Source organism: Poecilia mexicana, unplaced genomic scaffold (assembly GCF_051168715.1).
Source record: "Poecilia mexicana isolate PSO_F unplaced genomic scaffold, ASM5116871v1 scaffold_23, whole genome shotgun sequence".
Classification (NCBI taxonomy): Eukaryota; Metazoa; Chordata; class Actinopteri; order Cyprinodontiformes; family Poeciliidae; genus Poecilia; species Poecilia mexicana.
Genome location: NW_028263392.1, coordinates 15120131 through 15127214, shown reverse-complemented (window position 1 = coordinate 15127214; position 7084 = coordinate 15120131). Strand labels below are relative to the sequence as shown.

Sequence of the window (7084 nt, the reverse complement as noted above, 5' to 3'; positions counted from 1 at the left end):
AAATCCAATAAACATTAAGCTCTGTGAGGGGTGGTGCCTCTGAAGACATTCAAGAGCCAATAGCCAGTTGTAAGTTGAACTGATGATGTGCTTTTGCTGCAAAAACTCCTTAGTGGGCTATGCTTTTAGTTTGACCCCTGGCTCTGCAACACATGCAGCAGTTTCATGAAATCCAGAGTCTAAAGATAAAGCCTTGATATTTACCTGTAGATGTCCTGTGTTGTATCACATTTAGACACAAAATTTAAAAATTCCAACAAAAACATTTTAGTTTGAGTGATATCCATCAACAGGTGTTGGAGAAATCTGCTTCACTGCACACTTTCTGTCGTCATACTAAAACAAACCTTAAGAGGCACAAACAGGGGGATCCAAGAACTTGGCTGCTTCAAAAGATATATTTTCAGAGTTTGTAGACTCACCTGCTCAGTGTACATTTCCTTCTGCATGAATTTATGTGGATCCGTCCTCAACGTTCAGGTCCACCTGAAGATGTTGTGTTCGGCCTTCAGTCGTTTTCATCTTCCTTGTGGAGTCGGCAAACTGCAGTTCAGTTTCACTGACATCCCTCCTGAAAACAAAGCTGCCAAACTTCTCTGAAGAAGCCAAACGTCTCTGTGTGTATCAGTGGTTTTAAGTGTTTCACATCATCCTGTTAATGTTTCATCGTGTTTTTAACTGCAACAATCCTGTTTGTTACGTTGTTGGTCATATATGCAGAAGAGTTATCAAATAAACTGAAATAAACTCTTAAGACTCACTGAGAAAGAGTGAGCTTCTTTATTCCGCCACCAGATGGCGCCAAAGATCACCTTTATTTAAAATCAGGCTCCAAAGGAAAATATGTTGTAAAAGCGCTTTAATTTAGCATCAATAAGCAAAGAGAATCTTGTCGTGCTATTTGTATCAGACTTATTCAATTAAGAAAATATGTTTTTGTCTTTGAATAACTGATAAAAATCCCAAATGACACATGTTTGTGTTTTTGTTTTGTTTTTTTTGTAATGGGTTTGTTGATTTGGTTTACATCTCATGAAGCTGGTAAATAAATGTAAACAATTATAAAGTATATAATCATATTTAGTAGTTACAGATGGACGCTGCAGTTTATTTCTAGGATGTAATGATCATGAAACATACAACTTGAATTTATTGCATATTTTTATTGTGCATTACATAAAACCGTGACAGATGCAAGTTTTTCAGGGTAACATGGGATAATAAGATTAGAGAAACTATGTTTATTGAAAGGATTTCCAGAAAATATTTATGATTTTAAACCGAAAATTATTAAAGAGCAAAGAAAAAAATTAAAGATGATTTCATGATGTCTGTCTGCATCTGGTCAGGTAGAAATGGGCGACTTTGTGATGTCACTGCTTCGCAGGATCAACTTTCTTCACTCCAGTGATTGAATCTCCAATACTCTTAAGTTTTTTACCAAGCCACTCTTTACGGCAAAAACTGTAGGTACATTTTATCTTCAATTTACTCCTGAAAAAAGAACACATCAAGAATCAGTGTTATTCTCTGTACTAAAAAATATATGCTATGTAAATTCAAATAAACTTTAATCAGAAGCAACTTATGGATGTCAGGTTATCTTCTAGTTGTGTGATTTAAGATAATCCTGATTAATCAACTCAATTCCTCTTTGATTTTCAGAATCTATTCAAATGTATGTGAAAATGACATAAATCATGTCAGGAAACCAATCACAATCTGAGCAAAGAGAAAATACTCACAGTGTCCTTCACCAATTACTTTTTGATTTATTGATTTTGAATATTGCAAAGAGCTCCAGTTTGTAACTCAAGCCGTTTATGGTTCGCATTGGGATCAAAACACTTTCAGATATATTAGGATGGTGGATTCTTTTTGCTTTCGCAAAGATTTATTGATACCCACACAGTTAAACATTACAGCACAACATACAGATTAATAATTTTTCTTCAAAATAAAACAATTTCTTCAGTAAAATTAAACTGAAAGAAGATAACTACATTAAACATTTCTGCATGTATATTAGGGTGGTGTGTTACAGAAACTTAAATATGCTTCACTTGCCTTTTGAACAGCCATTAGCTACTGCTAACTGTGTTAGCTCTAGTTTACGGTGTTAGCTGTGGCAAATATAATAAACAAGTCGATCACATTTGTTTGTTTAAGACATTTCATGTATAACGGCAAAACTTTGATGGAGTTTGTCTCAATCCAGATGTTTTGCAGGCGTAAAGGTAATGATTAAGATCACTAAAGAGTACAGAAGTCCATGCAGGACAGGTGAGCAATGATGCTAGGAACATATTAGCACTGGAACAAGACAGTGATGAACAATGACACGACTAACAACTACTGACAAAAAGCAGGACAAGGCTCTGACAGCGAGCAGGTGAAACACGTGGGGTTCAATACACAAGGGAGTAATCAGGAGACAGCTGGGGACCATGAAGGGGAAAAACGTGACAACACAGAGACTCAATAAGAACACACAAAATCCAAACAAAAGTAAAATAAAATCAAAAACTGAAAAATGTCTAAATAAATGAATACAGATGAAAAGAAGAAGTAAAATAAATGTAAGTTATTTAAAAATATCAGCCCTGACTGTGAGTAGCGATAAGCTAGATTCTGTTATTTGATAAATCTAAACTATTAAAGACTAAACATTGAGTACCTCAAGGCACTGTTCTCGAATCACTCCAAAATACAGACGTAGATGAAACGCAGCTGTTTATTTTTTTGACATCCCATAACCTAAACTCAAAGCTAGGCAGATAACTTGGTGTAGAAATGAACTTAAAAGTAAGTTTTAGAAGCAAATGTTTTTATTACAGTCATAAAAACCTCTGCAATGTCGACATGACTCACACAGGGTAGTTTGCAAAATTTGGAGGATGTTGAGGATTCTCAGGAGAATTCATGTCGTCCTCCATGAGTTTGGATTCACTGCAGACAGAAAACAACAAAAAATGTCTCATCTGACCTGTCAGAGCAGCAGAACTGCAGAGATAAACCGAGGCTGATTGAGGTTGAACCTCACCTGGGAACCTCAGGTGGAGCAGGAAAAGGACCAGCGGATGCAAAAGCAGCCATCATCATCATCATCATCACGAGGAACAGCATCATGGTGGGAAGCAGAGTGACAGTCTGATGCAGTTCCAGCCAACTGAAGGGATTTATACTCTCTCCGGCTGATCTGAGGTCAGTTTTGTGTTGTTTATGCAGGGGCGGAGCTTCAGGGGGTCTGGGAGGGTGACACCTCTAGGGCCTAGATGACTTCAGGGATCCAAGCCACTGTCATGATTTACAAGAGGTGAAGAAATCGAGCCCTCTCCCGATGAGCACGGTGTATATAGGGGTTATGTAGGTTAGGGTTATTAGAGTTATTGTAGATTGTAATGACTGTAAGCATGTATTGTACTGTCTGCTGGTATGAAAGATCTCTTATTGTAGTCTGTAGTACAATAAATCTGAGGAAGCCTCTGACTGAAGATGCTCCGCCTTCTCATGAATAGGATGTTCTGGATTGCCCATAATTTTCTTGATCCTGTGAAGAGTCCTTATTTGCATAATCATCTCCAGAGGTTCCACCATCGTCCCCAGAACAGAACCAGCCTTCTTTATCAGGCTGTTGAGCCTTTTTTGTACAGTACAAGCTGTTCTGACTGAGAACAGCTTGTACTTTCTGATACTATGCATCTGATGTTGCTTTTCAGTGTTTATACGCCACCAACATCCTGTAGAAACCAGTTAAAACCAGTTCTGTACGTGACAAATGGGTGCACCGCTCTAGAGGGAGCTCCAAAAAGGGTATTTCTTATGTATTTTCTGAATTTACTAACAACTGTTGCTATGTGCAAATGATCATGTCCAGAGGTTCCACAGTCGTCCCCAGAACAGAACCAGCCTTCTTTATCAGGCTGTTGAGCCTTTTCACGTCCCTGATGCTGCTGCCCCAACAGATGACGGCTGAACAGTTGATGCTCTCAACAACCGACTTATAGAAGATCTGTAGCATCTTGCTGCAAACCTTGAAGGATCTTAACTTCCTTAAGAAGTCCAGTCTGCTCTGTACCTTCTTATAGATGCTTCATTGTTGCATCTCCAGTCCAGTCTGTTGACCAGATGAACACCGAGGTACTCATATTCCTCAACCACCTCCACTTCTTCTCCCATGATGGAAGTTTGGTTTAATCTAATCCTGTTCCTCCTGAAATTGACAATCATCTCCTTTATTTAGTTCACATTTAAAGTGAGACAATTGTTCCCACACCATGACACAAGGCGTACAGACCAGCTGTCTGTACTCGGCCTCTTGTCCATCTCTGATACACCCAACAACTGTAAAATCATCTGAGTATTTCTGCACATGACAGGAGTTGGACTTGGGCTGGAAGTCTGATGTGTAGAGAGTGAAAAGGAATGGTGAGAATACAGTCCCCTGTGGTGTTCCAGTGTTGCTGACCACCTGGTTAGACACACAGTCCTTCTTCAGTCTCACAAACTGTGGTCTGTTTTGAGGTAGTCAGGCGATTGTTGAGGCCTCCACCTGTGTCTTCTGGAGTTTCTCACACAGCAAATTTGGCTGAATTGCATTAAATGCACTGGAGAAATCAAAGAACACAATCCTCACAGCGCTGCCTGCTTTGTCCAAATGGCAGTGGACTTGTTGAAGCAGGTGTATGACGACATCTTCAACTCCATCTTCACAGTGATAAGCAAACTGCAGGGGGTCTTCATATGTTCTTGTCTGCTAATTCAAGTGGGCCAACAGGAGTTTCGCCAGGACCTTCATGATGTGGGTTATTAGGTCAAAAGGTCTATGGTCATTGGTGGCAGATGGGTGAGTTTTCTTGGTCCTGGACCAGGCAGGATGTTTTCCATAACAGTGGAACCTTCTCTCAGGTCAGGCTAATGTTGAAGAGGTGATGCTGCTCTGCAGCTTCAGGCCTTCAGGACTCTGGGGTGGACACCATCCGGTTGACACCATCCGGACCTGTAAACTTGTTACTGTTCAGTCTCTTCAACTGCCTTTTCTCCCGACTTCTAGATACAGAAATGTGGGAGTACAAAGTGTTCCTACTGAGAACAGTTTGTACTTTCTGATACCATGTACCTTATGTTGCTTTTCGGTGTTTATACGCCACCAACATCCTGTTGAAACCAGTTAAAACCGGTTCTGTACGTGACGAATGGGGCACCACACTGGAGGGGCCGCTAAAAATATTTATTTCTTATGCATTTTCTAAATTTACTAGTAACAACTGTTGCTATGTGCAAATGATATCACTAACTGATCACACCTCAAAAAGTCACCACTCTCTGCCACTAGGATTTGGTTTTTATCGCATCGTTTTTCATTTATTTTGATAAATTTCTTGTCATAAGAACTTTGACTTATTGTTTGGTTTACTGTTTTCTCCACTGTTCAGTGTTTTGAGAGAAGACTGAAGGTCTCTCTTTTCTTTTACCAAAATTTCTGTTGAATGAATTCCAGACTAATCATGCAAGTCTTGACATTCTTTATGCAGTAATTCAGTCAATGAAAGTCTGTTTTTGAATTTAGACATTTTTTGTTCAATAGACAATAAGATGACACTCATCTCTCGAGGGCTGGGATCGGATGACAATGTGGGCGAGTTATCCGCGCTACTTTGTGTACCTGGGCGGGTTCTTTCAGAGGTTTGAGTTGGAGTGCTTGGTGTGTTCTTGTTTTTCTTCATGGTGCAGGTCCGATCGAAGCAGTTGTCAATATATTCCTCTAAGGCTTCCAGAACTTTGAAAAAGTACAAATCTGCATAGAAAAAATATGTAACTTTTAAAGTTGAATTGCTGGCAACAGGGCTTGTGTGGCACTAGGAAGCTGGTGGTAATGTGGCCTCAGTGTTATGGTCCAGCTCTTAAACCATAACAAATGAAAGGGAAGCAACGCCAGAGATAACTTACAAGGGAATTTATTTAACAAAAATCATAACTGGTTGGGGAAGAAAGGGGGGAGAGAGTGGCAAGGAGACAGGAAGAATGAGCTGCTTAGTCAGAGAAAGTGGTGCATCTTAAGGTGGATCTGACGTCATCTGGAGACACTGGCCAGCTGCCTCCACTTCCAATCAGCACCAATTAAGGAGTCCAAAACATGGATGTTAGAGACCCAAAGGAAAAGGCCTTGGGCCGTAACATCGGTTTTCCTTTTTTTTGGAGTTCTATCTATATTTCTTATATTGTTTTTGATTTCTTGTTATATTTTGAAGTTATGTACTTTCTTAGGTTTAGTTGAGTTAAACTTTTGAGTTACTGTTTTGCATGTTTTCTGATTGGTTATTTTGGAGGTCACGTGCCCGGATACCCGGAGAGGCCCCACTGCACCGGCGCAGGTGCTATGCATCTACTTAACTAGCATGGAGACGGACAGAAGAAGGCAATACGTGGCTAGAAAAGGAGTAGACGGGTGATCGTGTTGTTGGAGCTGGAGGACGGTGCATGCGGACTGGTGGACTAGACGGGGAGACTGGTCGCCGCTGAGGAGCGGGCGGCTGGATCATTGACGAGGTTCGCCAGGAAGACCGGTCTTGAGAGCAGTGGAGGACCGCGCCCTTTCTTCTTTGCCTAGCTAAGACAATTACAGACTTGCTTATTGACTTATCGTCAAGGACTGCCTGCACCTCCTTCTCTTGATTATTTGTCTTTTAAATAAATTATTGTAACTTTTATGGGTCCGTTTTGAAACTCCACAATCCCTGCAGTTATTTATTTGGTACACCACTCGGGTGCCACAGTAATAACTGGTGCTGTTGGTCAAATTGTTGCATTGAGGAATTGGAGATTTAATGGATAATTCAAGGTTCATATTTTCCCACATCAAGAGATAACAGCCGAGTTTGTTGTAGATATTCCAGCCACGATGTCGCAGTGTGTGCCCTGCTGCTCCTCTCCGCTGTGCTTTATGTGGATCCGTCCTCAACGTTCAGGTCCACCTGAAAACGTTGTGTTCGGCCTTCAGTCGTTTTTCATCTTCCTTGTGGAGTCAGTAAACTGCAGATCTTTAGGTACCTTCACTGACAACATCCCTCCTGAAAATAAAGCT

General features: G+C 40.5%; 1 long non-coding RNA gene across 1 annotated transcript; it reads right to left on the bottom strand.

Annotated features, from left to right (window-relative positions):
- Positions 1-1148: 1148 nt before the first annotated feature.
- On the bottom strand, positions 1149-3237 carry LOC148152518 (uncharacterized). Its single transcript, XR_015762163.1, has 3 exons — positions 3044-3237; positions 2872-2949; positions 1149-1494 (listed from the first exon to the last, which is right to left on the bottom strand). It is a non-coding gene; the product is annotated as an uncharacterized LOC148152518 (long non-coding RNA).
- Between the last annotated feature and the right edge of the window lie 3847 nt (positions 3238-7084).